The sequence below is a fragment of the Mus pahari genome, chromosome 1 (assembly GCF_900095145.1).
Source record: "Mus pahari chromosome 1, PAHARI_EIJ_v1.1, whole genome shotgun sequence".
Lineage (NCBI taxonomy): Eukaryota > Metazoa > Chordata > Mammalia > Rodentia > Muridae > Mus > Mus pahari.
In genome coordinates this window covers 104,955,775-104,979,147 of record NC_034590.1, presented here as the reverse complement: position 1 = coordinate 104,979,147, position 23,373 = coordinate 104,955,775, and the positions used below count along the sequence as shown (strand labels likewise).

Genomic DNA, 23,373 nt, shown 5'->3' with positions numbered 1-23,373 from the left:
GAGGCAGAGGCAGAGGCAGAGGCAGAGGCAGAGGCAGAGGCAGAGGCAGAGGCAGAGGCAGGGAGATCACGAACTAGACAGCCTAGCTTATACCTTGGGACTACAGAGATGTCTTAGCAGTTAAGAGTACTCTTGCAAAAGAATCAGGTTCAGTTCCTAAGACCCACATGGTGGCTCACAACCATCTGTAAGCCCAGTTCCAGGAAAATGATGCCCTCCTCCAGTTTCCTTGGGTACCAGGCACCTGTGGTATACATAGAAACATGAAGACAAGACGATCATACACATAAAAAAAAATCAATATTTTTTTTCAAAAATTTTAATTATTGGCTAAAAAGGGGTTGGGGGTTAGGAGAGAGTTAGGCTGAGAAGGACCAGAGAGACAGCTTAATAGGTAAGGGCATTTGCCACCAGGACTGATGATGACCAGAGTTTGATTCTTGGAGTTTACATGGAAAGAAGAAACCAGCTCTTGTTAAGTTGTCCTCTGACTTCCATAAGTGTACACACATGTAAGTAAACATACTCACCACCACCACCACCACCACCACCACCACCACCACCACCACCACCATCACCACCACCAGAACTATATAAAAGAGAATACTAAGCTTTGATGTGACATTATCAATACAGCCCCAGTCTATCAAACACTGTGGTTTCTAAAATACTCCTTTGAAGGGAAGTGTGCATTCAAAGTGAAGGCCTCCAAGTTCCTGCCCACAAGAAGACACTTGCTCTTTGATCAGTCTGCACAGCAGCTGGGCTCAGGGTGACAGACAGGTATCCTGCTTAATCCAGTGCAGAACAGTAAATCTGTCACATTGCCAGTGGACAGAGAAAAACCATTGAGGATGTGAAAAAGAGGAAATGGGCTTTGGCATTGAAAACTTTCCCCACAGGAGGAGGGTCAGATCGATACAACTGGTGCCCACGTATGCATTTTAAAACAGTTCAAGAACTGCTGAATACACATCAAATTTCCTTCTTCTCTTTCCCACTCAGAAATTTTAAGCACTGAGGAAACAGACGTGGGCTTGTCAGTAGCCAAGGTTTCCTGAAAGAGGTTGTAAGCCTGGAACCAGGGTCTGGAAGACAGCTACATAAACAAATCACAGACTCGTTGGTCAAAGGAAGGGTACGGTTTATCAGTTAAAAGAATGCTCAGAAGCACGTGAGATAGGCTGGAGAGGTTTGAAGAGTTGTGAAGTACTAGCATTAATCATCTCTGAAGTGTGCCTGAACCGGACATCTGAAGGCCACCACAGATGCGGGGATACAAAGTTGATCGAGAATGCCAATCAAGATGGAAGCCACTCCAAGTCAATATTCTATAGCAGATTTGAAAGGAGCATCCATTATCTTAGCCAAACAATGGTGGTGCTCTCTGTACTTTATATCTAAACAAAATATGAACCATAGAGAAAGCCATGGATGAAGGCGAAGGTTTTAGATCACCACAGGCAACTGTAACCAATAATAAAGAGTCCTCCGCCATGCACCGGGGAAAGAGAGATTGTTTTTCTTCTAAAAGTTCAGTCGATTCAGGAAGTGACTCACTCTACGCTCTCCCTGCAGTCAGTCATCTCATTCTGATCCGAATGACTGAGGCAACCCATCCCTAAATGTGGTGCTCTGTATTTTCCTCAAGCATGTGTTTAATTGCAAGATGTAAATGTCCCTGAAACATAATCATGATAACAGAAAAATGGGACAAAAGCTGTGAGGGACTCCAGGCTTCCCCTGGGATGCCTTGACACCTCAGTAGCGACTTCAGGTCTCTCAAGATGCCCTGGTTTGGGAGCTGCTGAATTTGACATTGATTCCCAGGAGTACCACTCTCAGGTTGCAACTTACTGTATGTCTAACAGTCAGTTCTGCTATGCATCAAATGGGCTGGTAGCTCACACACATTTAATTAAATGTCAGAAATTGCAACTACGGTCCTGGGAATCCACTGGACGCCCAGTGGGTAGGGGGCACCTTGCTGCAATGAGTAGGTTCTAGTGTTTTTGAAGAGCCCCTCTCCAGAAAATACAAGCCAGTATTTCATCTAACACCATCATGCGACAATTGTGCGTTCAGGTGCCAGAGAACAAAACACCAAATGAGCCCCCATCCTCATCAAGAAATATGCTAAGGAACTCAAGCGGCCACTTCCTTAAAGAGGTCTGAGACTCTGGGGCTTGCTCTACACTATTTTTGAACATGGTTACTTGTGGCTTCAGAGTGCTCCCCTCTCCCCCTCCTTCTGCTTTCTTTCTCCATCTATTTCCCCTCCCCTCCCCCCCTCCTTCTTGCCTCCTTGGATAGCAGCCTCCCAGCTCATGTCCCTGTCTAGCTCCTCACCTGTGAGTCCTCCATTTATGGTAACCCCAGGACTACTCTAGACCTGCAGAGCCTGTGGCTAACCCCACGGGAGAGCCCAGCATCTCAAACTCTCAGCCTGCACATCTCCTGGGAAAGGTTGAAAGCAACTTCAGGACAGACAGGAAGAAATTTCCATCTCTGCCACAGATGATTGAAGAGCTCTGAACAGAAGCCCTGAACAGAAGAAGAACTTCATGTATGTCTTGCCAGATATAAGAAAGACACCTGCCTCTTCCTCACTCATGGGCACCTGTGCTTAGCTCTTAATGAGACTCATATTTAAACAGCCTTGTAGGTAACTGATTAAAGTAAACCCAAACCCTTTCAAATATTTTGCTAACAACCTCTACATTCTTCATTCTTCCCGAAGGCACTGATGCACTGGCAAAAGCATTGTCCCCCTCTCTCGGCATGGAATACGGCAAGCTACGCCCTTACTGAGGGTGAAAGCAACAGAAGATTCTTTACTCTGCCTTGAGAAAACCTGCTTCAGGGAGTTCTAATCTTCAAGAAAAGTTGAAGTATATTTGTTCTCTAAAAGGATTAGCTCCTTTTCAACAGGGTTATCTACCATGTCTAAAGGGTATGCCACGCCAATGCATATAAGGAATCATGAAATGTATTAATATCATAGCACAGGCTACAGTACAGCTGAAAGAACACTTAAGCTCGGTACAGAACAGACAGGGGGAGGTTTTCAGCAGCCTGAATCTTCCAGTTTCAGGAAGAGAACATCTGTACAATGGGTGATCAAAAATGCTTTCTTCCCAGAGCGTGTATGTGTGTGGGGGGAGGGGAGGTCTCCCTGTCTTCTTGGGTCCTCCAGAGCTTGACATCAGAGCAGGTGACACAAGACTCCAATATGTTCTACCCTAGCATTGAAGTCTGCAGTATGACATGTGGGTTCTGGGATGTTCTAAGCTATTTTAACACGGTAAGTGTCTGCTGGCCTTAGAGGCTGAGGACTTCTGGCCACATCCTTACTAGAAGCTTCCTGTGGCCTGATCTTGACCGAAGCTCAAGCTGTGGCTTCTTGGACCCCTGTTCATTCTCTTTGCCTTGTTTGCCAGCATCAGTGTTGGTTCTGAGAGCTGTCCGGAAACTTTCTTTGAAGTTTCTTTTCTCAGTGTGCTAACCAGAATCACACTGGGTTGTGTGTTACCAAGATCCAGGATTCAAGCATTCAGAATTTAACCTAATAAGTCTTTGTCAATACCTACACTTTGGAATGGGCTGGCTGCTCTTCCATGCCTGAGTATGTCTAACTCAAGTCACTACGTGTAGATCACAGAAATGACAGGATGTGACTTCAGAGGCCAGACCCTCAAGACATGGTGGTTCCTTGCTTTCTCATGGATCCTGCTCTCTGGGAGGAAGGCAGCTGTTGGTCATTGTCTTGGTTAGATTTCCTTTGCTGCAACAAAACATGATAACCAAAGATAACCTGGGAAGGGAAGGGAAGGGTTTATTTTAACCTTACATTTCAAAGTCTACTGAAAGGAAGTCAAGGCAGGACTCAACACAGAACCCTGGAGGCAGGAACTGAAGCAAAGGCTGTGGAAGGATGCTACGTACTGGCTTGCTCACCAAGGCTTGCTCAGCCTGCTTTTTTATACTACCCAGGACCACCTTCACAGGGCTAGTACCTCACCCAGTGAGCTGGGCCCTTCCACATCGATCATTAATCAAGAAAATGCCCAGCATACTTGCCACAGGCACTCTGATAGAGGCATTTTCTCAATTGAGTTTCCTCTTCCATATGACTCTTGGTTTGTGTCAAGCTGATAAGATCTAACCAGGACAGCCATCAAGACCTTAGGATGGTGTCTGCATACAGGAGGTAAGTAAGCAAAGCCACTGTGCATACCCCACATCAGCTTGCCAGCTCTGGAAGGAGACCTTAGAGCCCCGCCCAAGCCTTGAGCTAAATTGGGATAAATATGCCAGTCACATTCTAGAATACAGAAAAGGGGAGAAGTGCTGAGGATCACACAGTCACACAGTACCCGGGCATGTGTGCTTCCATGTTTCTCTCCTAAGCACTATCTACTATTTCAATGCCTCTGCTTAAGGCAGAAAAGGTATGGTTGTCACAGGCTCTCTTGCTTTGCCATTTGCAACAATGACCACTGTTTACCCAGCTTAGCTACCAAGATTCAGTGCTCATACTTTCTGGATTTTAAAATTGTACATTAGGAAGCACAAGGATGGAAATGCGGAGCTCCATGGACCCATGCACACTTTTTTATGTTCTACGATTCAGGGGACGGTATCGAAAATTTGCCTGGATAGTCCTGTAGGTGTTTGTGTGGCTTGTAGACATATTCACATTGCTGCCTGAGGAACACATGCATCTTAAGACACGCAAGAATGAAGCACAACACATTCGTAGATGACAACATTGCACTGCAATGTGCAAAGGCTGGACACCCCAGTACAATATCAAATACTACATAAACAGTGCTAAGAAAAGTGAGCAGAAAGAAACAAACTGTACTTCATGGTAAAAAAAAATGTCTGCTAATCTCATGTTTGCTTGATCTCATGTTGTATTTGTGTATTGTGTGCATGTGTGTCCACATGTGTGGATAGGTGTGTGCACCTACCTATTTGTGCACATGTGGATCCCAGAGGTCAATGTCAGGAATCTTCCCTCTAGCACTTTCCACTTATTTTTAGCTCGCATTTATTTATGCATTATGTATGTAATAAATTGCATTATCTACTTTTGCATACCTGTGTACGTGTGTGAGGGTTCAAGGACAGAGGACAATTTAAGAGAGTCAAATTCTCATCCTCCACCTTGTGGCGCCAAGGATTACACTAAGATCAGCAGCTTTGGCATCAAGCACCTCGTGGTTTGAGTGAGAATATCCCTCATAGGCCCATATGTTTGAATGCTTGGTCCCTAGTTTCTGGGCTTTTATGGAAAGATTAGGAGGTGTGGCCCTGTTGAGGAAAGTGTGTCACTGGGGGTGGGCTAGGGTCTCAAAAGCCGATCTCTTTCTACCTCATGCTTGTGGATAAGATGCAAGCTCTCAGCTACTGCTCCAGCACTCTGCCTGCCTGCCTGCCTGTCTGCCTGCATGCATGCCTGCTACCATGCTCCCCACCATGACGACCATGGACTAACCTTCCCAATTAAGTGCTTTCTTTTGTAAGTTGCCTTGGTCATGGTGTCACTTCACAGCAACTGAATGTAGGAAATACCGTTACCCAACGATCTGTCCTGCTGGGCTTCCCCTTTATGTTTTGGAGACAGGTTCTCTCATTAAACCAGGAGCTCTCAAATTAGCCCAGAGAGACCAGGATAGCAAGACCCAGTGACCATCCCGTCTCCATCCCCCTGCACTGGGGTTACAGACACATGCCACCATGTTTGGCTTCTTACATAGATGATGGAGATTTGGACTCAGGCCCTCATGTTTGCAGAGAAAGCACTTTAGCCACTGAGCCTCTCCCAGTCCTCCTTATCTCATGTCTTACCCTTCTTCTCTATCCTTCCTGAAAGCAGCCATGCCCATAATCCTATAACTGTCTCCACAGACTGCATAAGCAAAGTTGAAAGTCTGTCCTCACATGCTCTTTTAATTTGTACAGACACTCACTTTCCAAAGACATCTTTTGCCTGACACCGTGACTAAATCTATTTTCACGCATCTTGACACAGTGTTTAAACTCCACCCAAATGTGCCTTGTACTCGTTATGGGTGTTTTCCAGTGTAAGCTTTCTACAAGGATGTCCCCTCCTGGAGCCAGATCCCACACTGTACCAACACTAACCTGCCTGCTGGATACATTTTGATCCTGTGGGGGATTCATCAGAAATCAGGCAAAGGGAAACAAAGGCAAGCAATTGGGGCCCCTTCTGAATGTGAACCTCAGATTCCAGATTCGTCTGAGATTCTGCAGAGAAGCAGAAGCACAAGTTGTGTATGGTATGGACCCTCTGTGAAAGGAGAATGGAAAGGCTGGGAAAAGGGCCTAGGTTAAAGTATTGGCCACACGAGCATGGAGACGTGAGCCTGAGCCACAGAACGTTTGTAAAAATCAGGGGGTGATTGTAAAGCCAGTGCTGAGGAGGAGACAGGAGGATTCTGGAACTCCTTTAGCCAGCCAGTCTGACCAAAGCAGGGAATTCTGGGTCAACTGACACACCCTGTCTCAAAAACATTTGAGGAATAATACTTGACTTTGTCCTTCACACACACACACACACACACACACACACACACACACACACACACACACACACTCCAACATGAGGTTACTTTGTTAAGATTCTTCTTAAAGCAAAACTCTCTATGGATCCCAAAAATGAATTTAAAGTGATTTTCAAATCAGAAGCTGATTGGCAAAACCTGTCATAATTGGGATTCTCCCCAACTCCTAGCAGGGAGCTAAAGATAGCTGTGCTTCCTGAGGTCTAAGTCAGGGTGTTTCCACCATGCCCCCCCCCTGCACTGTGCCCCTAGGTGGTGCCCAGTTCCAGGAAGGCCACCTGCTGTGCCCTCCACATAGGGTAAGGCCATCCCTGGCACTAGACAACAACAGGGAGAAAACACTAGGGATTTGGGGGCTTTACCATTACTCATGCCAAAGGAATGGCATGCCATTCCAGCCTGCTCAAGGACCCACTCTCCAGGCCTCTGCCCCAGGGCAGGGGTGCTGGAAGGGAAAACTCCCAGAGGTTCCAGGCAACCGCAGCTGCCCGTAGAGCTGCTGGCTCTGGGTCAGCACATTCACTTGGCCAACTCCAGTGTCCTCAGACAGAGCCTAAGAAGCCCTAGCTGTGAAGTTCTGAGTGGGAAAACAGAGATGGAATAGTTGGGAGGTGGGGGGGGGGGAGAAGGTGGGGAGGGGAACCAGGGCAAGTGGCTATGGGGGAAACCACCCACCTTGCCACCTGCTTTTGTCTCCTCTACAGGTGACAGGGAGAGACAGTGATCAGGAACACAGATCTCTGATGGCAAAGTGGAGCCCTTTAAAAGCAAACCCAGGGCAGCCTCACCATGGGTGGCACAGGTAGTCTAGGGGCAGAGTTGGGACAACTACCCAGTCAAAATGCAAAAGATGGACCCTAATGAACAGTGCAGCTCCTACAACACACAGAGAAAAAGAAATCAGGGTACCTGGAAAGAGAGGCCTCAGGTCCATGCGGATGGCCAAGGGCCTCAACATAGCTAGCTCCTTCCTACATGAGGTTGCAAAGCAGGGCTGAGCTCCCCAGGGCTAGCCACTTAGGGGACAGACCTTCATGGCATCCCAGAGGGCAGACAGATGTGACAGCTAGACTCCACATCAGATGAAGACAGCAGGAGCGGGGTGTTTGTCCAGCTGAGAGTGCAGCGCAGAAGCCCCTCCTGCTTCTTAGGTGAACAAGACTGAAGGGGAACATGGCAAAGGTTTATGAGACTGCTCCATCACTCAGCTGCCCGGCACACCACTATCAGCGAGCTCAGTCCTGCAAAACCTCAGTTGTTTTCTTTTTTTTTTTCTTCAAAGAGTACCCTTGAAATTGGACCCTGCCACACCACAGACAGTGTGTCTTGGCTGGTTCTATCCAGCTGCTTCCCTCCAGTGCTCTCTGGACTAGGGAAAAGACCACAGACAGATAGCACTTTGGGACTGCCCGTAATGAACATCTCTCCGGGCTCGTTAGCTGTGCCCTATCCTCCTGGCCACCCTCCTGTCCTCCTCTATAGCAAAAGAGCCTGACCTCATTCTTTCGACCCTGCAAAAGCCCACAGAGGTCCAGCCCTGGCCACGTGTTGAGATTCCCATGGGAGCTTTGTGAAGCCTGCAACTTCCCATCCTTCCTGTGAAAATCCACAGCGCAGGCCGGGGGAACAGGGAAACACCCTGGAGATTCGAATGAACAACCCAACAGTCTTTTTCAGTCTGGATTTTTAAAATGATATGAAACCACAGGAAAAATAACCAAAACTCACTACACGGGGGCTCCTTTGGCAGTGTACAGATGGAGGACCGGTACAGTCCTCTGGCCACACTGTCATCTCCAGAGGCCTCACTCTGAGTTTAGCTCCCCGGGTCTGAGGGGTGTTCCCTGTGCTCCCCCCACTGTATCAGTGAACCACACCACCTGAGGAGAATGCAGACTATGGGATGTCCTGTGGGAGCCGTCTATCATCTGCTCTCACCCCACTGCTGTGGGTTTGAGTGTAGCCCCTGAAGGTTCACCTGGCAGTGAGTGAAGCACATGGTTTGGGTGGGGCTGATTCCAATCCTGACCGCAAGGAGGACATGTGAGCTCACTCAAGAAAAATATCAGTTATCCCTGCACATAGAGGAAACTTTGGAGAGGGTTCACGGTCCCCCCCAGCCTGGTCTTTCAGAGCAAGAAGTCTCTCATCAGGTTAGTCTGAATTCAATTGTAGGTTGACTGTCTATTGGGATATGCTGTCTCCTTCTACAGGGAGGTCTGGGTGGGAGGCTGCTGGAGATCACTGTGACACCAGGGACTGAGGTGAGAGGCCACAGGGCCCTCTGTGGTCTTAGGCCCTGCTGTTCCTGAGCTCTCAGCTCCCTCAGCCAGTGAGTGAGCCTGATCATGACCTGCGAGGAACTTGGCCAGATTTCACCTCTCACCTGCCTTGGCACTCTGACATAAAGCTGGTGACAGACTCTGGTTCTAAATAGCCAGATGAGACGGTGGGGCAAGCCTCTCATAAAGGTAGGAGGTGACTTCATTTGTCGGTTGCCCGAAAAGGCTTGCGCAGAAAGCACGCTTCTCATTATGTTAGGACATCTGTGGAAGGAGAGTGGGGAACAGAAGGGCAACTGTCTTTCCTTTTCTATTTGAAGGCAACACCTTTCTGGGCTGGTTCTTCTGCGTGTGATGTGAGTTCTGACACAGGAGTACAAAGGAGCCAGCACTCTCCCAGCAGCTGAGGTGACATCACACACCTGCCTGCTGAGGCTGAGGCCCAGGAGAGAAGGCAGCTGCGCTGCCTGCTATTCTCAGGGATAGACCTCCCCGTCTGGCACTTTGTGCTGGTCCTCACTTAGCCTGACTTGGGGTTTGCTTCTTGCTCCCCAAATTCTTGTCTGGGTAGAGCAGAGGGAGGTACTTGGACAGTCACACCTCTACCAGGTCTGGGAACCTGGTTTTGAGGATGAGGAACAGAACCAACAGATTGCACCTTAAGTGAGACCCCAGCAGAGATTCCACACAGAGGCAGTGCACTCAAACCCAGGATCTCTCTTTCCAGGGGGTCCTGGTCTCCTGCAGGGAGTTTCTAGCTCTAACCATTGCATCCTAACCTAGTTACTAGAAACTAGCCACTCCATTGCCAGTATGGCCTCTAATCCCATTACAGTTGAACAGGCAAGCATTCTAGCGATGAGCTCAGAGCAGTCGCCCTGGCATGGCCACTCTCTCTACCTTCCAGGTTAAAAAGCCAATCGGTAAATTGAGCCTGCCCGCTCCAGCTTCCACGACCCCAAGCCACAAGGAGAGGACGTCACTGTTTCAGCAGCTATCAATCCCTGTTACCCTGCAAATGGAAAAGAAGCTGAGGCTGAGCAAAGTAGCTGGGATCCATCTCATCGATCCCTGCCCAGCGCAACCCTCTCCATTCAGGATGTGCATTTGAATAAAACAAACAATAAATCATTTGCCAAACAATGCGCACTGAGCTTGAGACTCGCATCCAGGCTGCTGTTGAGACTCCTCCTGGAGGCAATATGCTGCCTCGAAAATATCCCCCGGGAATAGGCTGAGCATCACTTAGGCGGAACAGAGCAGATAGATGGGGGATACAGAGCTCAAAGCCCCAGGATCTCACCTTCAGGCCCTGATCAAGGATGGACCTCAGCTTGCCTCAGCTGGACACAGGTTGGGCCTCATTTTCTTAGGTCCAGCAGCTTCAGGTTCAGGAAGCAGGGGATGAGGGATCAGTCTACCTAGCTCAGAATGGGAGGCAAACATTGAATTCCTGATTCCTGACGTGTACCATGGGGTCCCAGGTAAGACTTATTCTTCTTAACTGCCTCTGGTGTCACGCCCCACCTCTAAGTAGGGAGATGAAACACACGGCAGCCTAGACGGAGGAAGGCAGGAGGTGACTTCAGCTGTTGGCAAACAGAAAGACTCATATAGAAAGATCTATTTCTGGTGACGTTAAAATACATGAGGAAAGCCACTGAGAAAATAACTAGAGAGTAGTGTCTCTTTTTTTCTCCTTGCATTTGGTAATGACGCCTTTTGGGGGAGTGCTTCATTAACTCATAGGCACAGATGCCAGGCTATGTCTGTGTTTCAGACCTAGAGACTGCCCTGTGTGGATGGGCAGGCACTTGGGTCAGGGTGGGCTGGGAGAGCAAGGACTGAAGAAAAACCTACAGGCATCAGTGCTGACCATCATGACTTTGGACAAAGGGGCCTTTGAGAGCTTCCTGTCTCATGGGCCTGCATTTCTTTATCTGGTCAGTTCTTGGGCAATGTACACTCATGCTCATTCCACAGGCCAAAACCTCTTTTTGTGGGCTTCCTCCTTCTCCTGCTATGATTGTGTCTCTTCTCCATGTCCTGCAAGGTGAGACCAGCCAGGGTGTTGTGAATGCCGTGACACCCTCCTTCATGCCTTTCCGGGAGGTCTCATTCCTACTACACAGATTTCCTCCAGTTTTAAAGGAAACTTAAAATGTGGGCTCCTGGATAGGCTGAGGTCCTTGGATGAAAGTCATGGATGCTAGGGCAAATGAAAATTTCAAGTTTGTCCCCCAGTGAGGTCAAAGTTCACCACTAGAAACTTTATGGGCCTAGTCATAGCAGCTTTGCCTGTAGAAGCAGGCAGACATCGTGACTCTGAGGAGCCTATGTCTCTGCTTACAACAAGTTTTGCTGAATCTTAATAGGATGAACAGGCTAGCCCAGAGAGGCAGTTCTGAATTAAGAGCTCTTTGCTTCTGTTGAACAGGCCCAACCCCCAGGTAGGAGAGTCAAGTGCTTGTACTGCACACCCCATGTCCCACAGCCTGGCCTCATTCTTGACTTTAGAGCCAGTATCTGCTCCAGGAAACCTGGTTGCCCTAACCAGAACCTCTAGGACTTGGTTCTTAGGGTACCTCCTACTGGTGTCATAATGTAGCCTGCAGGCTCAGTCTCCCTAAACTAACCTCTGCTCAGGGTCACACCTATAGCTGTCAGCTCTATCCTTAGTCTCCAGCCACACTGCAAACATAAGCCAACACAGTGAACCTTTTAAAACCACGCACGGGGCTGGTGAGATGGCTCAGTGGGTAAGAGCACCCGACTGCTCTTCCGAAGGTCCGGAGTTCAAATCCCAGCAACCACATGGTGGCTCACAACCATCCGTAACGAGATCTGATGCCCTCTTCTGGAGTGTCTGAAGTCAGCGACAGTGTACTTACATATAATAAATAAATAAATCTTAAAAAACAAAAAACAAAACAAACAAACAAACAAAAAAACCATGCACGGCAAGTGCTTCACTTGCTGAGTTATCCTCCTCGCCCCAAATTCCCAGGTTTCATGATAGGGAAGGGGTCACTCAAGACTCTCAAACCTATGAAAAGCAGTTCCTAAAAAACGTGTTTCTACAAAAGGAGTTGCCAGCAGCGTGCCTCAGAATCTCCAAGGGAGGCATTGGTCCCTCAGGCAGGTCCAGACTCTTGGCTGGTGTCCCTGTGATTGCTGAGCCCCACAACACTGCCTTTTCCTAGTCCTCTCTGACCCTGCTCCAGCTAGCTGCATCTAGACACCTGCTGTTCCCAGGCAGGAGAGCCCACTTCCCCCGCTGTGAGGCAAACTTACAGAAGCCTCTCTGTCTGAAATACTTCAGTCCTGTTGGCTGCCAAGAAAACATTCACACCCAAGCCTGCCCCTCCTCAGTGAAGCCCTTCCAGTTCTCCACAAGCCCATTCTGCCTGTTCTGCCCCACCTCTGCAATGGATCACCCCTATGCCTCCCTTGGGGTGGTAGTTTCCTTATCCCTGAGGACCTGGGACATCCCTAGGACAGTCACAGGCATAAATGCAGTGCTATACATGTGTGTGTATAGTCTAAGAATTCAATAAAGATTTAAGCATTCTATTTGCCTCTTCTTGCAGACCATCAAATACTGCTAGCATTTTGGGCAAAACTCAGAAAGAGCCTTTGAAATATTTCTAGATTGCTAAGAATAGTCCTAACTCCCCTCAGCACAGTACAAAATTATTAAATTTCTGATTCTTGCACTTTTATATTATATTTGAGCCCAAGTTGGAACTTTGCTTTAAAAAATGTTTAAATGAGTAGCTGGTGACATCACCCACAGAGGACTGCTATGTTGAAGCCTGCTATGTGGGCAAAAAGAAATGTATTGAATTACTGATGCGCTTGATCAAGAGCCACTCGGAGCTCAGGAGAAGAACACTAAGTCAACAGAGGCTGGAAGATAAGGACAGAGTGACTGGCTGTGTCAGAGCACCCCCCCCCCACACACCCCCCCCCCCCATCTCACACTTGTCTTCTGTTTGTGTAGGTTGCTTTTAGGTCCAGTGAAAACACTCAAGGTGGAAGCAGTCAGGAACAAGGATTCCTTCCATTTGTAACAATGCAGGATAATGTGGCTGGAGACCGGGAGAGTTTTTTTGGGGGGTTCTGTTTTATAGGTGAATGACACAGTACAACCAGGACTATGGAGGAGTTCTATCTACACAGCTAAGTATTTTATGCTCTTTGAGAAAACATTTGCAAGCTTTGTGTTCATTAAAGGAAGTACCCTACAGCAACGATTTGCTGGACCAGACTGAGCCTCTGCGCACCCTTGAAAGCAACAGAAAGGACGTATACCTTCTGGCTGCTTATTAAATCACACTGACTGCCTCCTCGGTAACTGGGAGAGAGCTTCTAGTCTCTAAGGTGTTTGGGTCTGAATTCTATATCTGATGCAACCATGTGCCACCAAGCTTTCTAGAACTGACTCAGGCAAGTCCCTCATTCCTATCTTCTGCTTAGATGTGCCCAAGACATAAGACTCCGCACACCCTCTGAAAGAGCATATGCCGGAATGAGAAACAGCAGCTTGGTCTCTGTGAGTGTAGCTCACCCCTTCATTGCCCACAGCAACTGCTTCCCTCTTTTCCTCTCTCCTCCTTCAGCCCCTTCTCTCTCCTCCCTGTTTGTAGAAGATCAGGATGAAGGGACACTGGGGCAAAGGGAGAAAGACTGGAGAGGAACTTAGACAAGAAGTGCTCTCAGCTGGACATGTTCCCCCAGAGGGATACCTTGGGTCTCTAAGGGACCTGGAAAGCAGTCTAGTGCATTCTGTAGAAGGAAGCACATTATCCATGGAGGAAGCTAGAGGCTTTTCCACTTTTAATGACCCATCCCTTCTCCCCTCAAAACAACTAGCCACAGTATGTTCCTCAGTATGTTCTAGAACACATGACCGATATGGAACTTTTACAATTGTCCTCAGCATGTGTGTTTGACCCTTTTGGGGGGGGGGTGTCAAATGACCCTTTAGAAGAGATATTACCTAATTCAATTGAAAAACACAGATATTTGCATTAAGATTCCCAAGTTGTGAAGTACCAATGAAAATAATTTTAGGGTTGGAGGTCACCACAACATGAGGAACTATATTAAAGGGTCACAGCATTGGGAGGTTAGGAAGCACTGGGCTGGGGCAAAGCCAGCTGTGGGGAATTATACCATGAGAAAATGGTCTGCTGGTATCCTCAAAGCCTGACCAGAGCCCCTGGCCATGTCTGCCTGCGTGTGGCCTTGCCTACCCACAGGAAAGTGGGCTGCCTCCAAGACTCGAAGATCAGCATCTCCGCAGGAGACTCTCCCTCTGGGTGGAAATCCACCTGTGTGGGGAATCCTAACAAAAGAACTAAATACAAGCTGGCTCCCATGATGGGAATTTCAGACAGACGGGTGGAGGTAAAGAGGGAGGCCTCCAGGTCAGGCATCAAATCCTGCAGGTGGGTGTCCGGCTTTGATGGTGGCCTCTTTGAGCTGGAGAAGAAAGGAAGGTCAAAGCTGGCAGAGTTTCACAAGATACCGGTGGCAGCTAGAGCTTCCCACTCCCAGGCCCCGCAGACGGGGCAGCTTGCTCTTGGGACAGCACTTGGGCTTGTTGGCCTGGAGTCAAGGTCAGGGCCTTGTATACAGAGAGCACACAGCCCTCAGAGGAAACCGCTTAGAGGCTGGCTGGGGAGTCACAGCCTGAAAACTCCAGGTCCTTGGAGTGGGAGACAAAATAAAATGACACATTCTAAAGGCCACTTGTCATAATATACTGCAATCAAGCGTCTATCCAAACAAGAATCCAGAAAGCTAGTAGAGGAAAAAAAAAAATGGAACTAATTTTCTTCTCAGTACAAATGGTGACTAATGTCCAGCTGGAAGTATCCAAATAGATCCAAATCCTAACAAAAATGATATCTGTTTCTTGACTAGAAACCCAGCACCTGCCCCAAGGACATCGTGACAGAGACTTGGACACTCTCAAGCTCTTAGTTCAAGTAAGGAGACCCCTGAATGAACTGCAAGTTTAAGACAAGTCTTCGCTCTTTATCGCCTCCACTGCACCAGAACCTTTGTATCTAGGTCCATCTCCTTCCTGTTGTAAAGCCTGGAATCACTGGGCTGTGGAGATGGCTCCGTAGATGCTTGCCGTATGAGTACAACTACCTGGATTCAGATCCCCAGCATCCATGTACAAAGCCAAGTGTGGCTCCATGTCCCTGCAACCCAAACACTGGGATAGATAGAGACAAGGGGATCCTTGGGTCTCCCTAGCCCATCAATCCAGACAAAACAGTGAGCTCCAGGCCAGTGAGAGGCCCTGGCTCAATAAACAAGATGGAGAGGGCTGGAGAGAAGGCTCAGTGTCTTAGAGCACTCGCTGCTCTTGTAGAAATCTGGGTTCCATCCCCAGCACTCATTTAGCAGCTTACAACCACCTTTAACTCCAGTTCCAGAGGATCTGACTCTAGTGGGCATGAGGCAAGTATGTAGTGTGCATACAACAAATATGTAGGCAAAATACACACATTATATAAAATAAACATCTTTTAAAAAAGATGGAGGAACTACCGCAGACACCTTCGAACCTGTGACAAGGGTATATGTGGGTAAGTATTCCTGTGAGTTTGCACATGTGAGCACACACACACACACACACACACACACACACACACACACACACATGGGAGGGGTGGGAGAGAAAGAGACAGGGTAGAAGAATCACACCTGCTCAGGCTCATGCCAGAGGATCACATCCTTCCCACATCATCATCCACCTCAAAGTGCTTGCCCAGAGCCCCAGTTTGTGCCATCTCCTTCAGGAAACAAAGAGCTGCCTGTTCTGTTGGTGGCTCTGTTCCAGGCAGGGTGACATGGCTGAAGAGCCCTCTGTGCTTGGTGGCCTCCTATACTGTTCTCGCACAGAGTCCCCCACACCACTCCCTCGGCTCCCTTTGCCCGTGCTTCTTTCTCTTCACACCCCAAACATCCTGAGTCCCAAGTACCCTGTTAATAGTCTGGCCATCCCTGAGCAGATGCAGAATCACACATCTGCTGCAGGAGCTTGTGGCCAAACTATTACACTGGACCATCTAAGGGATCAGAGTTTGTGCTGCCCACACTCAGACCAGATGCCCAAACAAACTCCTCAATCAATACGCCACTCTTCACCCCAGTCTACTGACCCCAAACATCTGACTACAGCCCAGCACAGCTAAGGACCAATTTTTAATTGAGTTTCCTTCCTCTTGATGGAGTTTCTGTTCAAGGAGAGAGAGAGAGAGAAAAAAGACTCACTATTGTTATCAATACTTGATACCAATTCTGTGACAAGCTAGATTAAATGCACTCTTGGTTGTATTTAAAAATGATTTTGAAATAGGTGACCATTCTTTAAAACTACTTTACCTGGCCTCTCCTTCATTGGGAATCAATATAAAAGGATATGTTAATTTGTTTTTCTGAATTACGTGACTAAGAGTGTTTTTTTTTTTTATTTCATAAGCTTCACCAAACCCTTTGAAGTATTCATTTATGTAGCTGAAAGAAAGAAACCCATATTTTGGGCAGAGAGCCAGACACAGTGAGTACAGAGGCTGTGAACCACATCAAAAGTTCCTGTGTGGCACACCTGGATGGGGCGGACCCCAACCGGTGAGATTTGTGGAACAGCAACAGGACCTGAGAAAAGAAAAAGGGGGCTAGGCAGGTAATTCCCAAAGGAGGTCCTTCCCAGCCTGCATCCACCATCAGCCCCCACCATCTGCCTCTCCTGGAGAATCAGAAACAGTGTATGTTCCTGTCACCTTAGTCCTGTTTTATACATCCCAGCCATCTGGAGGGCAGGTGGAATCTAATCAGAGAGCCCGCAGAGCAGTGGCTCTCAACCTTCCTAATACTGTCACCTTCTTCTATAGTTCCTCATATTGTGATGACTGCCTACCATAAAATCATTCCGTTGCTACTTCATCACTATAGCGCTGCTACTGTTATGAATTGTAATGTGAGTATCTGATATGAAGGATATCTGATGTGCGACTCCAAAGGGGCCACGACCCACAGGCTGAGAACCACCGGCCTAGCACCTGGAGAGGCTCAGAGCTGTTCCAGAGCTGCCCTATTCTCTGGAGGAGAGTTGTTAAGCCCAGAGCGTTTGGGGGCCATCATTGTTCTATGTTAATGGTTGCAAAGCTGACCTTATGCCCCGATTCTGCATGTTCTCTTCTGGGCTACACTGCCTCTTGGTGCTACACACCCAGCCTAGTTTAATTCAGGCCACAAGCCCAGGTTAACGTCCACAGCAAGTTGTAGTTTTGCCTCACAGATCACTAACACCAGAGTCGGTGGTACATGACGAGGAATGAATTCACTCCTGGTGCACCATAAGTGAAAGCATTATGAGATTAAATAGCTAAGTTATGCAAAATTTACATAATAGTTCAGCTCATTGTGAAAAAATTAAAGTTGCCTAATATGCCACGTCATATTGATCCCAACTATCCTTTCAGGTTGCACACAAAGAGAGACTATCCACTAACCTGATTTTGTTCACTTGCTGGACAACCTGAAGAGCCATTTCTCAGATACCATCTACCTTTTTAGAAACTGTGTCTCTTGTTGACATAACTCACCAAATAGGCTAGGCTATCAAACCCAGCAAGTCGCAGAGATACTCCTGTTTCTGCCTCCGCAGAGCTGGGATTACAAGTGTCCAGCACCACACCTGGCATGTTTTATGTACGTTGTTGCTCTTGAACTTGGTTCCTCTTGCTTATTAGGCGAACACTTTTCTCACTGAGCCATCTCCCTGGTCCCATGTTGTTTTTTTACCATGTATGATGAATGGTATTTTAGGAAACATACCTGCTTTCCTGGGTGTTGATCCCATGCTTTCTAGTGTACATGCATGCACCCCCTGATCTCATCTCAGTAACCAACAAAGTAGTGATGGGCATTCCATTCCCGAGGCGTGAGCATCATTGTCGGAACTTAAGTCATTTATACAAGACCACACCTGAGGCAGGATTCGAATCCAAGTCTAAGCCCAACAAAGTCCAAGGTCTCAGAGACATTCCTTTTCTGGCGGATGAGCTGAACTGTTAAAACAAATCAACTATTACTCTAAAATAGACTTGAAGAAGTACTTTAGAATAGGGCCAAATGTCCTTCCATAGAACCAAGAGGAAGCTCTGGCAGAGGGTCCACAGAGGTTTAAGGATGGCTAAGTCACTTGATAACAGGCTCCCTGTCTTAGAGAATTGGGGGCCTGCTGGGAGACCAGGCCACAGCACTGTTTGCTAGGAAACAGCAAGCCAACCATGACCTACATTGCACATGGCCTTCTCAAGTGACTCTCGGGGGCTAAGAGGTCCGACTCTCCTCTAACAGCCATATTCCTTTCTGTTTTGGAGCAGAGCCTCCCCAGGTGAGACCCAAACCCCATAAATAAGAAAATGTAACAGTGAGGGAAGAGAACCCCTGTAGTTCCTGTTCCCCTACTGCCCCAAACCTGCCTTCTTGGGGAATCCTGTAGGGTCTCTTTGATCTAGTGTCCCCTTAAGAACTGGCCCTGTATCTCCTTTATGGTTTGTCTCCTGTTTCCATGATCCAGTACACATCCGTATACATTGCAACAGAAGCTCCTTCACACAAACATGCATGCTCCAGAGAGCCCTACACATAAGCACACATGTTCCAGAGAGCCTTACACATAAGCATACATGTTCCAGAGAGCCCTACTTCATCACCAGCTTCTCCACCCAACAGTAGCCAGCTAGAGACTGCTTCCAAGCACTGAGCCCCTGTTCAGCATCCCTTTCAGAAGCAGAAAGAGGAGGCTAGTGCATTCAGAAGGGTGAAGAAAGCATTGAGAGAAGTTAGGAGAGTGTGTGGAGCGGGGGTGGGGGTGGGGCAATGAAGGCACACCTTTGATTTGGGAAATCTTAGCAGTAAGGTTGTTGCCCTGGAAGAAAATACCAGGTGCACTGCAGAACATGCCTTAGCCTCCCAATTTGTCTCTGACCAGCAGAGGTGTGGTTTCAATAAAAGTCCTCAGAGATGGAGCCATGAGGACCAATGAGGGACAATCAGGCACAGAAGCACAACTTGACCTACTGTAATGGCCTTTCCCACACCTCCCTGCACTTCCTCGGGGTGAAAGGATTTGCACGCAGGAATGCCTAGGGCTGAGATCACTCCCAGGACAGAGTTTCAAGGGCAGAGTTTCAAGTCTTCCTCCAGGCCATCTCTGAAGTGGTAGGACTGCTGGTCCAGGAGCTCTGCTGGGCCAACTTTGCCTCCACAGCAGAGACAAATGCGTTTCCATGCTGGGAACCAACAGCCAGCTCTGTTCTAACCTTGTGACCAGACAGGGGCTCCAGGAAGCATCCAAGGACAACAGCTCCCTTACTGAAACTTCAGGGCTGATTTGCCTGAGAGGTTCGGGATTATCAGATCCAGTTTGTCCAATGACCTGGCCTTTCAGTAAGACAAACAATGTTACCAACTTCTGAACCAGAAAACTGTTGGGTTGTGTTGAGGGGTTGATGATGATCCACAGACAGCATTGATCCCAAGAAACTAGGACCTGGGCCCAAACCTGGCATTCAGGAGACAGAAATCCTCTCCCTGACAATGTGGACCCCACCTTTTAGGCTAACCAACACTTGGCCTTTTGTTTCCCCAGGGCCTTGAACTTGCACTGAGAGACCCAGCCTATTGTCCATGTCCTGAAAGCTGAGGGACCTTGGCAGCCACCAGCAACCTACTGTTTCATGTCCCCTTTGGCTTAGTCCCTCAGTTTTGGAAAAACATTCCCCCACCCCCACCCCCCAGCTCCACTTTAACTAAGCATAGGTTTTTACATTGTAGGAAAATAAATGCATAAACATTGTTGCAAAGGTGTCCAGGCACCTTGGGTCACGAGGCACTTAGGTGCAAGGACATTACTGATTGGGCAAGAGACACAATTATTTCTAGAACACATGAGCACCCTTTCCTGGTCTTCCTTCAAATTCTCCGACACAGTTAAGGCTCCATTTTCTTCCTGTAGTTTCTGAGGTTCCAGCACTCACGAAGTCGTTATAACTCAATATAAACCTGCAGGCATCACACGCTAACCTCTCTAGAACAATACTTGATGACTGGAAGGAATTTAGGTCAGGTCCAGTCCTTAGTCCTCAGGCTTGGCTCTACCTCATCACCCTGTGGGTCTCCAAGCCTTCCCCAGATGGTCCCAGGAAACACCAAGATGGGTACCGCTGGCCTTTGGCTCCAGGACCTCCTCAGGTCCCCCTATGGACTGCAATTTCTGGCGTCAGACCTGAGCTACCTGCCAGGTTCCACCTTGACCCTGAATCCTCAACTGATGCCTGCCTAGGAAGGCACCCGGCCCTAGACCGGGCGCCAGCATCCCCGCAGCGCCCCCTCTGCACCGGGAGTTGGCGCAACTCGAGTCACTTTCTGGAAAAGCTCCAGTCTCAAGCCCTGCGTGCGCAGCCCCCAACACACCGGTTGGAACCCCCTCCCGTTTCTACTGCGTTCACACACGTCCCCAGGTTGTTGTCCTCTTCCCACGGTCACCACCCACAGGCACACGCCCTCTGTGTAGCTGTTCACCGAGAGAGCTGCAGAGATGGTAGCCAAGTTCGGACCGCGTCTCGGGCAGGTAGCCGGGGTCATAGGGTCTTCAGTCGCTAGCACCCTGTACACTAGGAGGATGGCAAGGACCTGGCTCGGACGCAGCTCCGGTACAACGACCCGTCCCTCCCTGGCAGTGGCCCAGGATATCCCGGTCTGCTCAATGTGCACGGGGAGCACGGCCACCTCCGGACGTACTGCCTCCCGCCCTCACCGCGCCACTCACCTCCCAGGGACCGGTGCTGTCGCGCCGATCGCTCCGCCGCGGCGACTCCGCATCTCCCGGGCGCCCGCCCGCCGCGCTCTGCTCCGGGGCGTCCGCTGTCCCCGCCGGCGCGAGGGAGGGTCGTGGGGACGCGCGTAGGCAGTGAGGTACCTGCGCCGCCGGTGACTTCTCCCGAAGCCCGCAGCCCGCAGTCCGTAGCCCGTAGCCCGTAGCCTGTAGCCCGCAGCCCTCAGTATTACAGGAGAGCAGGAAATCTGTCTGGCCCGGTCCGGCCGCCTCCAGCACTGGGCTTGGGCTCCGGCTCCGGCTCCGGCTCCGCGGCGGGGGCGGGGCCGTGGAGCTGCGAGGGGCGACGGCGACGCCTGGTGCCTGACTCTGGGAGCGCACCGCGGTCGCTCACCCTCCTGGAGCTTTGGACTTTACACTGGGAGGATGCAGGCACATGCCCTCTCTGGGGAGCCTCTCTCCTAGCACTCTGACTGGACACTATCAGGGAGGGTCCTAAAAGGTGACGGCACTCAAACAAGCCATAAAGAAAACTCAACGTCCTTCTTATTCAGCTTTAGCTCTGGATACCACGAAGTAGTGTGGCACTTTAGGTTTCACAACTGGTAAAGCAGGGCTGGGACCCGTGGTAACAGAAGCTGGCAGAGCTGAGACATGTTAGAACACTCCCTCCCAGAAAAGAGTGTGCGGGCGCCCCATGGTGGGTGCTGGGGGGTATACAATTAGTAAAAAATGTCTGGCAAAATTAAACACACATGGAGCAGAGCACAGTACAGGGATCAGATCTGCTGCTCTGGGGACTTATTTCGTAGTGGTTTAGTTTAGACTGTAAATGAAGTCTAGCTTGACACAACCTAGAACTGAGACTCATGGAGAAATAATTTAGATTTGTCGGTGGTCAGACATGCCCATTGGGGGTTGTTTGGATTGTTAATTGATAAAGGGAATCTCATTCCATTGTGGGCAGCACCATTCCCTAAGACAGGGGTCCTGAACAGTATAAGCGAGAAGGCTAGATGACATTGGGCAAGCAAGGGTGTGTTTAATCTATTTGCTCTTGATTTTGTAGGTGTTGTCTGAAGTTTCCTCCTGGACTTTCCTGAAATAGTAAGCTGTAGCTTGAAGTTGTAAATCAAAGAAATCCTTTCTTCCAGAATTTACTTCCATCCCCCACCCCCGATATTTTTTTCTCAGCAACAGAAATAAAACATCCTGACTGGAAGGCAGAAAGCACAACAAAGCCATGGTGTCTATCTTGGTTCTGAACCTGTTTGGTTGGGCCAGGGCATAGCCTCATGGGGATACTGTTTCTGTGTTGGGGACCTTGCTTTCAGAGCTTATAAATGAAGGAGGGAAAAAGTAAACGAATGGCAAGAAAGAAGCATATGTGGGGTGTTACCTCACCCTTCAGTTTACTGCTGTTAGAGCTGCCGAGCCGAGCTGACTTAACAAGGTGATGGTTTCAAAAAGCCATCAGTCAACTTCTAAGTCGGCTGGAGCCTGTCCTGGACAGAGCTGTAGACTGGAAGCCCGAAGAGCCGTGGAACCCTCCAGAGTGCTAAGAATGCTCTTCCTTGTCCACGGTTCCAGGACCCAAGCTCAGGTCTTCCTTCTCTGCCCCTGTCTTCCACCTCTGTCTCTGAAGATTTTAATTGGGAAATTGGGTCTTCTTCCTTTCCTGCCTCACTCGCCCCTGCTCCTGGGGGCTTCTCCAAAGCTGTAACACCTTCACGTGCACATCATTCAGAAGCATGCGACCTTCCAGACACCAGCAAGCTCAGTTCTTCAGGCACCTTCTGCCAGTTCCGCCCCAGCTCTTGCTCTTGCTTTCTGGGCCCTGACTCTGCCGCTGTGCATCTTGAGTGAGATTCCTTCTCGCTGTGCTTGCCTCTTCTATGACAGCACTGTCCTCTGATGTCAGACTCCCCCCCATCCCCACCCCACCTCACCCCATCCCCGAGTAAATCTGACTGCAGTGATGCTGCGCCCAACTTCCCCAGTGACTCCTGAGCCCTTGCTTATCTAATGCAGCCCTGGTTCCTCTTTCTCAGTGCTTGAGAAAAGCTACTTCCTGCTTAGGTCCCTCCCCCTTTGCTACCTTCCTATCAATTGTCTACCCAATGCCTTCAAACCCATCTTCTCTTTTGTAGCCCTCATCACTGAAATTTCTGACTGAGTCGGGTTGTTTTGATGCGGTGGTTATTTTAAGACAGGGTGTCTTAGCTAGGGTTTCCATTGCTGTGAACAGACACCATGACCAAGGCAACTCTTATAAGGAGCAGTGTTTAATTGGAACCTGTAATTTAATTACAGGTTCAGAGTTTCAATCCATTATCATCAAAGCAGGAAGCATGGCAGTGTCCAGGCAGGCATGGCTTGGGGAGAAGGAGCTGAGACTTCTACATCTTGTTCTGAAGGCAGACGGGAGAAGACTGGCAAAGCCCACTGTCTTAGAGTTTTGCTGCTATGAACAGACATTATGACCAAGGCAATTCTTTTTTTTTTTTTTTTTTTTTATTATTTTCTTTATTTACCATTTCAAATGCTATCCCGAAAGATTCCCATACCCCTCCCCCCACCTCTGTTCCCCTACCCACCCACTCCCACTACTTGGCCCAGGCCTTGCCTT

The 23,373-nt window shown here is 48.8% G+C and overlaps 1 protein-coding gene across 1 annotated transcript in view; it reads right to left on the bottom strand.

The window, feature by feature from the left end:
* Positions 1–21,012, bottom strand: part of Ptpre (protein tyrosine phosphatase receptor type E) — a 143,736-nt gene extending 122,724 nt beyond the window's left edge. The window contains exon 1 of the mRNA XM_021221436.2: positions 20,739–21,012. The gene's annotated coding sequence lies outside the window, so the exon portion shown is untranslated. The remainder of the gene's footprint in view (positions 1–20,738) is intronic.
* Between the last annotated feature and the right edge of the window lie 2,361 nt (positions 21,013–23,373).